The sequence below is a fragment of the Cucurbita pepo genome, chromosome 9, assembly GCF_057944985.1.
Source record: "Cucurbita pepo subsp. pepo isolate OVF chromosome 9, ASM5794498v1, whole genome shotgun sequence".
Taxonomy (NCBI): domain Eukaryota; kingdom Viridiplantae; phylum Streptophyta; class Magnoliopsida; order Cucurbitales; family Cucurbitaceae; genus Cucurbita; species Cucurbita pepo.
Window position 1 is genome coordinate 6,966,162 of NC_141806.1, and position 7,828 is coordinate 6,973,989.

The 7,828-nt window shown below is 35.5% G+C and overlaps 1 non-coding gene across 1 annotated transcript; it reads right to left on the bottom strand.

The window, feature by feature from the left end:
- Positions 1-1,800: 1,800 nt before the first annotated feature.
- On the bottom strand, positions 1,801-1,873 carry TRNAV-UAC (transfer RNA valine (anticodon UAC)). Its single transcript has one exon. It is a non-coding gene; the product is annotated as a tRNA-Val (tRNA).
- Between the last annotated feature and the right edge of the window lie 5,955 nt (positions 1,874-7,828).

Genomic DNA, 7,828 nt, shown 5'->3' on the forward strand with positions numbered 1-7,828 from the left:
GAAATTAAATCACTACGAAGTAGGTAAATATGAAATTTAAATATCGGTGTGAACAAAAAAAAAAAAAAAAAAAAAAAAAAAAAGAGCTAACACAGTAAAAGTTGAAACATTGTATACCTAAACTGATTTATGAATGACTTTAATGTGAGCTAAGCTCAGGAAGTCGTGAGATGTAGAAAACCTCCCTGCCTAACACTAATTGAAAATTTTTAAAGTTACAATCGAGCCACATTGTGGATGAGATATTATGATCATGGTCAAAGTTTTATAAATATTTATAAACATGGATTGGAGTTTGAGATTTTTAAGATATCTTAAATTTAGGAATGATTTAAGATTGATTTGGGAGGAGTCACAATATTAAAAAAATATAAAATATAAAAAAGCCCACGTTGATTATGTTGCCTTTTCATATAACGAATGAAAAAATGTTAAAATGAGACCTTGAAGACATATGGACAAAAAAGTGCATTATTAGACCTTTAGCTAGGCTTAAAAGAAATTGACCAGGAGGACAATGTAATGAAGGAAACTGATTAAACTATTGATCTTGTTGACAGAAGAAAGTGAGAAAATTGAAATTGAGGTTGAGGTAAGTATTTAAGTTCTCCAACATTAATGTCCACATGAATGTTGATTTCAATGCACCTAAACCACAATCATACTAAATGGATTCTATTTTTCATGAAATTTTAGGAGAAGACTCAATATGATATGATAAGGTTATGTATGAAATTTGATAATAATTAGATTATGATAAAAGGCTAAACCAAAGGTAGGTGTAAAATGACTAAAATTCCCCTATAATTATATATAGCTGGCTTAGGAGTAAAGTGACCCCTAAATGATATTTAATTGAATGAGACTTATGTTACATGGCCATTAAAATATGTTGAGGATTTAAACCAAGATTTGCAGTGGTAAATAACCAAAATATCCCTATAAGAATTCTAAGATGTTTTCAAGATCTTAAATACTCAAAATACTACGAAAATTTATGAGACTCCTTTACAAAATAAGGGTGAGTATGAAAGATTTTAAGGAGATTATAACAACTTAGGGATATGAGCTAAGAGAAAAAGTATGTAACTACCCCTCAACATACTCGATAAGAAATCAAGGTTTTTATGAGTACCAAGTGACAAGATACTTATAAAGATTTATAAGTTGTACTTCAAGACTTATAAACACTCTTTAGTTGTACTTCAAGACTCGATAGAAAAATATTTATGACGCATATGGATTAGGGTGTACTTGTTAACAAATTTTCTTTAGTTGTACTTCAAGACTTAACAAAAAACTCTTGAACGAGAACCCGAGATATTTTAAAGACCTCCCGATGAGTAGTGCAATATGGTCTTACGACAATGACTACATCGTAGAAAACGTATGAACACCTAGGTGTAGGTACTTAAACTATGTCACAAGGAACCCGTGAATCCTTGGACATAGGTATGTAAATTGTATCGCACCGAACACATGAAGCTTTGGATGCAAGTATTAAGACTATGTCATGGGGAATGCATGAAGCCTCGTGCAGTTATTTATTAAATATAAGGAATAAATTAAGGTAACAAAAGTCAAGAGATAGGAGTTCAAGAAAGATAATGTTTCAAAGATTTTCTTTAAGTTTCAATGTGGTAGTTAAGAGTGACTCTGAGGTTAATTGAGTTAACATGTCAAACTCTTAAGCGAACTTAAAGTTCTTAGTGAGTGTTACACAAATTTCTAAGAGTATGAGTCTTGGATGAACAAAAATGTTTCCCATCCGAAAACTACACCATTGCAAGCAAAGAAGCATGTTGTTGCCCAGGATTGAACTGGAGACCTTTAGTGTGTAAGACTAACGTGATAACCACTACACCACAACAACAAGTTGTCCATGATGTCCATGATCCAAAAAATAGTTAATAATTATAAATTTTAATGTTTAAACAAAATATCCTTAGAACCTCGCAACGTTTCATCAATATTCTAACAAAAAAAAAATCTTGAAATATATCTTTTACTTTTCAAATAAATAAATAAAAATAAAAATAAGTTTATTGTTAGTGAGATGAAACCGTTAATATCTTGTTTGAAAATACAATTCAACTTTCAAATGTTTCGTTAATACTCATAATTTTAAAAAGAAAAAAAATTCAAAAATACTCTTAAATCACTTTTCTCTTCAATTTTGTCTGGAACTCTCTCATTTATGAACATTTCCCAATATGAATATAATACAATTCAATTCAAATAGACAATTTATTTTCAATCATATTCTTGAGTATTTTTAAAATGGTGTTAACAAATTCATTCATATACATAAGAATACTTTTGAACTTTTTTAAAAAGATAATCAAGGGCATCATATGGTGGTGACCCAATGTAACCTGTGGTCATGTCTTTTTTGAAGAGCCACCTTCGTCCTACCACAGTTTGACTAGTCTACTCCATTTCGAGTGAACAAAGATATCATAGGCTTTGCAGTGTACCCAAAATGGTTTAGCTTTGAGTTATAAAGTCACCGTTGGCAAAAAGAGAGATTTACGTGAAGATAGATATGGTCATTACAATGGTTTAGCTTTGACTTAGAAGCTAAATATTAATCATTTATATAATTCTAGTAAATTATGTCAAACAAAAGAAAACACGAAAGATTTGAAAATAGAGATCCACTTTAAATTTGGAATACATGTGAACAAAATTAAAAGGCTATAGAGTAAATACAAATAATAAAAAAAAAAAAAAAGATTCCAGTATTAAAAAACTTAAACTAAATATAGAAAGAAAAGTAAATACAGACACAAAATAACTCTGTCAATTTTTTTATACAAAATCATAGAAAACAAGATTTTTAATAAAAGTAAATGGACCAATCTAAATTAGAGAGGTAATTTGATAGGGTTCAAACTTGAAACTGATGTCATGGGCTCAAATAGGTTGACTTGGATTTCAAGGGACAGAATCGAACATTCATTAAGGATATATTCGTGACAACAACTTAAGCTAACCAGGTAACTGACCTTACTATTGATATGGTTATATTTGATGTTGACACATGCTCGTGGTTCTACACATGTCATATATACTAATATGTGTGAATTATTTGTGAATCGATAGAAGTAAGATTTGTTCATGAAACGTGAAGGTGAGGTTACATCTAGAAGTACTATGGATATGAGAGGTTGATAAAAGAATATAGTTAGGTTATGGGTAGAAAGAGATAGAATTATGATAGATTGATAGAACGATAACGTCAGGGTACGTTCATGTAACGACATGACTGTGATAGGTATAAGAATGTTAAGGCTATGTTAAGTTAGGGAATGATATGACCACGAAGTGTTTACGATATGATATGATTATGATACGACATGTGAATGATGGATGTATATATATTGTGATATGATATAAAGACAATATGTTATGGTAAGATATGTGATAAATTGACATGCTTATGATATGAATATTGCGATGCGATATGTTATGGCATGATACGTATATGATGAAAATTATTATGCCTCGAAGCATGAAATGTTATGATTATGATACACTTATGTAATTTGAATGATATGATATGATTGACATGCAAAACAACGAACTAGCATGAAATACGACCCCAGCGTATGCATGAAAGATATGATAAGTGATATGAAAAATGATATGGGATGTACGGAACGCTAGTGGGGTTGTATTAAATGATAATGAAAATGAAAAAATGTTGGGACTTCATGCATTATTGTGTGTTCATGCATTGGGGGATACCCCTTACCCTTCACAATAGTACGGACAAATACGTTACGAGGAAGGAATACGATCATTATGGTTATCATAATGTTGCGATGACTACGCAGGAAAACGATCATTATGTTTATCATAATGCTGCGACGGTCAGGCAGGGGTACGATCATTATGGTTAACCTAATGTTGTTGTGACGTTTACTAGTTCTAACGGGTGTCTGGCCTAAGGAGCTCCCGGAGTATGCTCGCCTAACAAGGAAGGGTGCCCAGCGGTGTGCGAACTGACTGGTGAGTCCATACTCGCACGTATGGGCTATGTGTAGAGTATATGATACACATCCAAATTACCCGTTAGGACAGTACCGTAGGAAAATGGATTTAAATGATAGGTTCCGTCATTGCATTTGCATGTTCTTGCATTTCACCCCCAATAGTGGGGTCATTTACTGAGTATTTCTTAAAATACTCAAGCCACGTGCTACCTTTATTTTAGATTAAGGCAAGGCATTCCTGTACGGCTGACGACGGCATCGCAACTCGAAACTATGGCACATGCATAGAGTAGTCGTATTTATTTTCTTAAACTTAGACTAGGATATGATGTTTTTAATTTAAACGTTCATTTATTTTATTTAGCCTTTTGTTGTGTTGTTTTTAAAGTTTTATTCGAAACACGTAAGTCCATGGCTGTGTTTTAAGTTGAAGGTTATGATTCATGAAAGTTTAAATGGTAGTATTTCCGCATTCAATATTTATGATATGTATACAGTCGCGACCTTAAATTAAATAAAAAATTTCGAGTCGTTATAAATGAACTGTCCCGAAGATCAAAAGGTGACTTGTGCATCGTTTATACTAAAAAATGATGCGGAGTTATAGTCGGGGGATAACCGGGGATTCTTAGCCAAGATGGAAGTGTGATACAATAAACCTACTTTTAGCTTTTATGTTTAATATAGTTGATGTATTAAATATTAATGTGAACGGTTCACATTAAGTTTTTTTTTTTTTTTTTTTTTTTTGTCTTTTTATATTTAATATATCTAATATATTAAATAAACACTTTAAATCAAATATATTTTTCTCTATTTGTATTTATTTAACATATTAAATATTTATTCCAACCCTTCAAATTAGATCTATTTTCTTAGATTAAATTTTAATTTGTATCCTTCAAATTTTTCTTTTAACTAAATTAAAGTCTTAATTAATCAATTTTGATTCGTTAACTATATATTTAGAGTTGCACTTTTATGGATGGTAGAACAAGTTGTGTCAATTGATATAATCATTACAAACAAGTCAATCATTCACAATTTTTCCGTAATTACAGCTGGGTCAAAAGTTCTTTATACCCCTTAATTATATCTTTCCCCTTAAGTATCACTTATTCTCTAATGAACCATTTGTTAATGATTCAATCATAAACTAAGTCCCTCTCGAGCCAGTAAGAGGGGTGGGCCTCATTGTTCAAATCTCAAAATCAACACTGAAGGAAACTACTCATCTACTTACATATATGAGAATGGGTGAAAGTCATCTCGTGAAATTATGTTCCCATCTCCCGTTTGGTCAAGTACTGAAAATTGCAGGCATAATGATTAGGTTACGAAAGTCATTCTCATCCATACAAATAAAAGGATAACCTTCATAGACAAGAGTTCATAACTCACTAAGAATTAAAATCAAGTCGCATATGATCATCTGTGAAATATTAATCTTCTCAATTAATGAATTTATAAATACAGATTAAATATTTCGTGAATCAGTTTTATATAAACTAATTGTATTAGTGACGCCTTTAAAGAATGGGCTAGGATGTGTGTTAATGCAACACGGTAAAGTTGTTGCATACGCGTCCCGTCAACTAAATTAATACGAAGATAATTACCCTAACCACGACCTGGAGTTGGCTGCTGTAGTGTTCACGCTGAAATTTGGTGACACTAACTGTATGGAGAGAAAATTCAAAGTTTAACCGACCACAAGATTTTAAATATTTCTTCACCCAGAAAGAGTCAAATATGAGACAGAGAAGGTGGTTAGAATTGGTGAAGGACTACGATGTAGATATCCAGTACCACCCTAGAAAAGCAAATGTGGTCGTAGACGCTTTGAGTAGAAATGTGGCCCACTCTTCGGCCCTCATTACGAGGGAAGTAAGGGTACAAAGAAAATTCAAGGGAGCCAACATAGTTGTAGCGACCGAGAAAATCATGGCACAACTGGCTCGACTTACAGTGCAACCTATACTTAGGCAAAGAATGGTTACCTCCCAACGAGATGATCCAAACCTACAGAAAGTCTTAAGCCAGCTAGCTGAGAGTCTACTAAATGGATTCTCGAAGACCACAGATGAAGGGCTATTGTATCAGGGACGCCTATATGTCTTGACAATAGAGGAGCTTAGGAAAGAAATACTAACGAAGCTCACAACTCGCCATTTGCCATGCACCTAGGAGGTACTAAGATGTACCAAGATTTAAAACAACACTTCTGGTGGAAGAGCATGAAGAGGGACGTGACCGAGTTTGTGAGCAAGTGTTTAGTTTTTCAACAAGTGAAAGCTCCTAAATAAAATGCGGCGGGGTTGTTGCAGCCCCTAAGCATACTAGAGTGGAAGTGGGAAAACATAGCAATGGACTTCATAGTAGGATTACCCAAAACGCTTAAAGGCTATACAATGATCGGGTAGTTGTCGATAGGTTGACCAAGTCGGCACACTTCCTACCTGGGAAAGCTACATATACAGTTGACAATTGGGCATAGCTGTATGTGAAAGAAATAGTAAGACTACATGGAGCCCAAGTATCTATAGTGTCAGATCGGGACCCACGCTTTACGTCAGCGTTCTAGCTCAGACTTCAAAAAGCGCTGGGTACCCGCCTCGACTTTAGTACCGCCTTTCAGCCCCAAATAGATGGACAAACGGAGCGTTTAAACCAAATTCTAGAGGACATGCTACGCGCTTGTGTACTAGATTTTAAGGGAAGTTGGGATTCCAAACTCCACCTGATGGAATTCTCGTATAACAACAGTTTCCAAGCAACTATTGGAATGACACCGTTTGAGGCCCTGTACGGGAAACGGTGTAGGTCCCCACTATGTTCGGACGAAGTAGGAGAGAGAGAATTAGTAGGACCCGAGCTGGTTCGATTCACCAATGAGGCTGTCCAGAAAATTCAAGCGAGGATGCGTACCGCTCAAAGTAGACAGAAAAGTTACGCCGATGTAAGGCGTAAAAGCCTGGAGTTTGAGATAGGGGACCCAGTATTCCTCAAGGTGGCAACTATGAAAGGTGTGTTAAGATTCGGACATAAGGGCAAGTTAAGTCCTAAATTCATTGGACCATTCGAGATCCAAGAGCGAGTTGGTCCAGTAGTGTATAAGTTAGCCCTACCTCCAGCCCTCTCAGGAGTACATGATGTATTTCACGTGTCGATGCTGAGGAAGTACATTACGGACCCTATCCACGTAATAGACTATGAAACGACGGCCACACCACGCCCAGTTTCCCAGACCCCACGCGAAATGATGGCCACACCACGCCCAGTCTTCAGCCCACGACTCCCAGCACCTATCAGAATACCTTCAAAGGGAGAAAAGAAATAAAATACGAGAGAGAGAGATTTCGGATAAACGTCGGCGAGTATCCAGTTTCTCCGACGAACCCTCAAACCACCCTCAAACCGACACCAAACGACCTGTTACCACCATGAGAAGGATCCCTAATGAAAGCACAATAACTCAAGGTGCGTTTTGTGCTTTTTCGTAAGCGCCGTCGTCGATAATCGAGGTCAAAAGGTTGGGTTTTCCTAATCGTTCTTAGATCTGTGGTTTTAGGAAATTTTAGGCTGCAAAACTCCCAGAAAAGAAAGAAGGACGACAAATAAAGAGGAAAAGGAAGAAAAAGAGGACCGAAATCGGCAACAGAAACACCACGGGAAGGAGAGAGAAAACTCACCGGAAAATTGGCCAAAGTTGGGTAAGGAAGACAAGATCCATAGATCCGAGTCAACCCGAACCCAAGACTCGAGAGAGCCAGCCCATTCTTTCCCTCGACCTTTGCCTTCAGCCCAGCCCAACTACAGTGGCCCATACC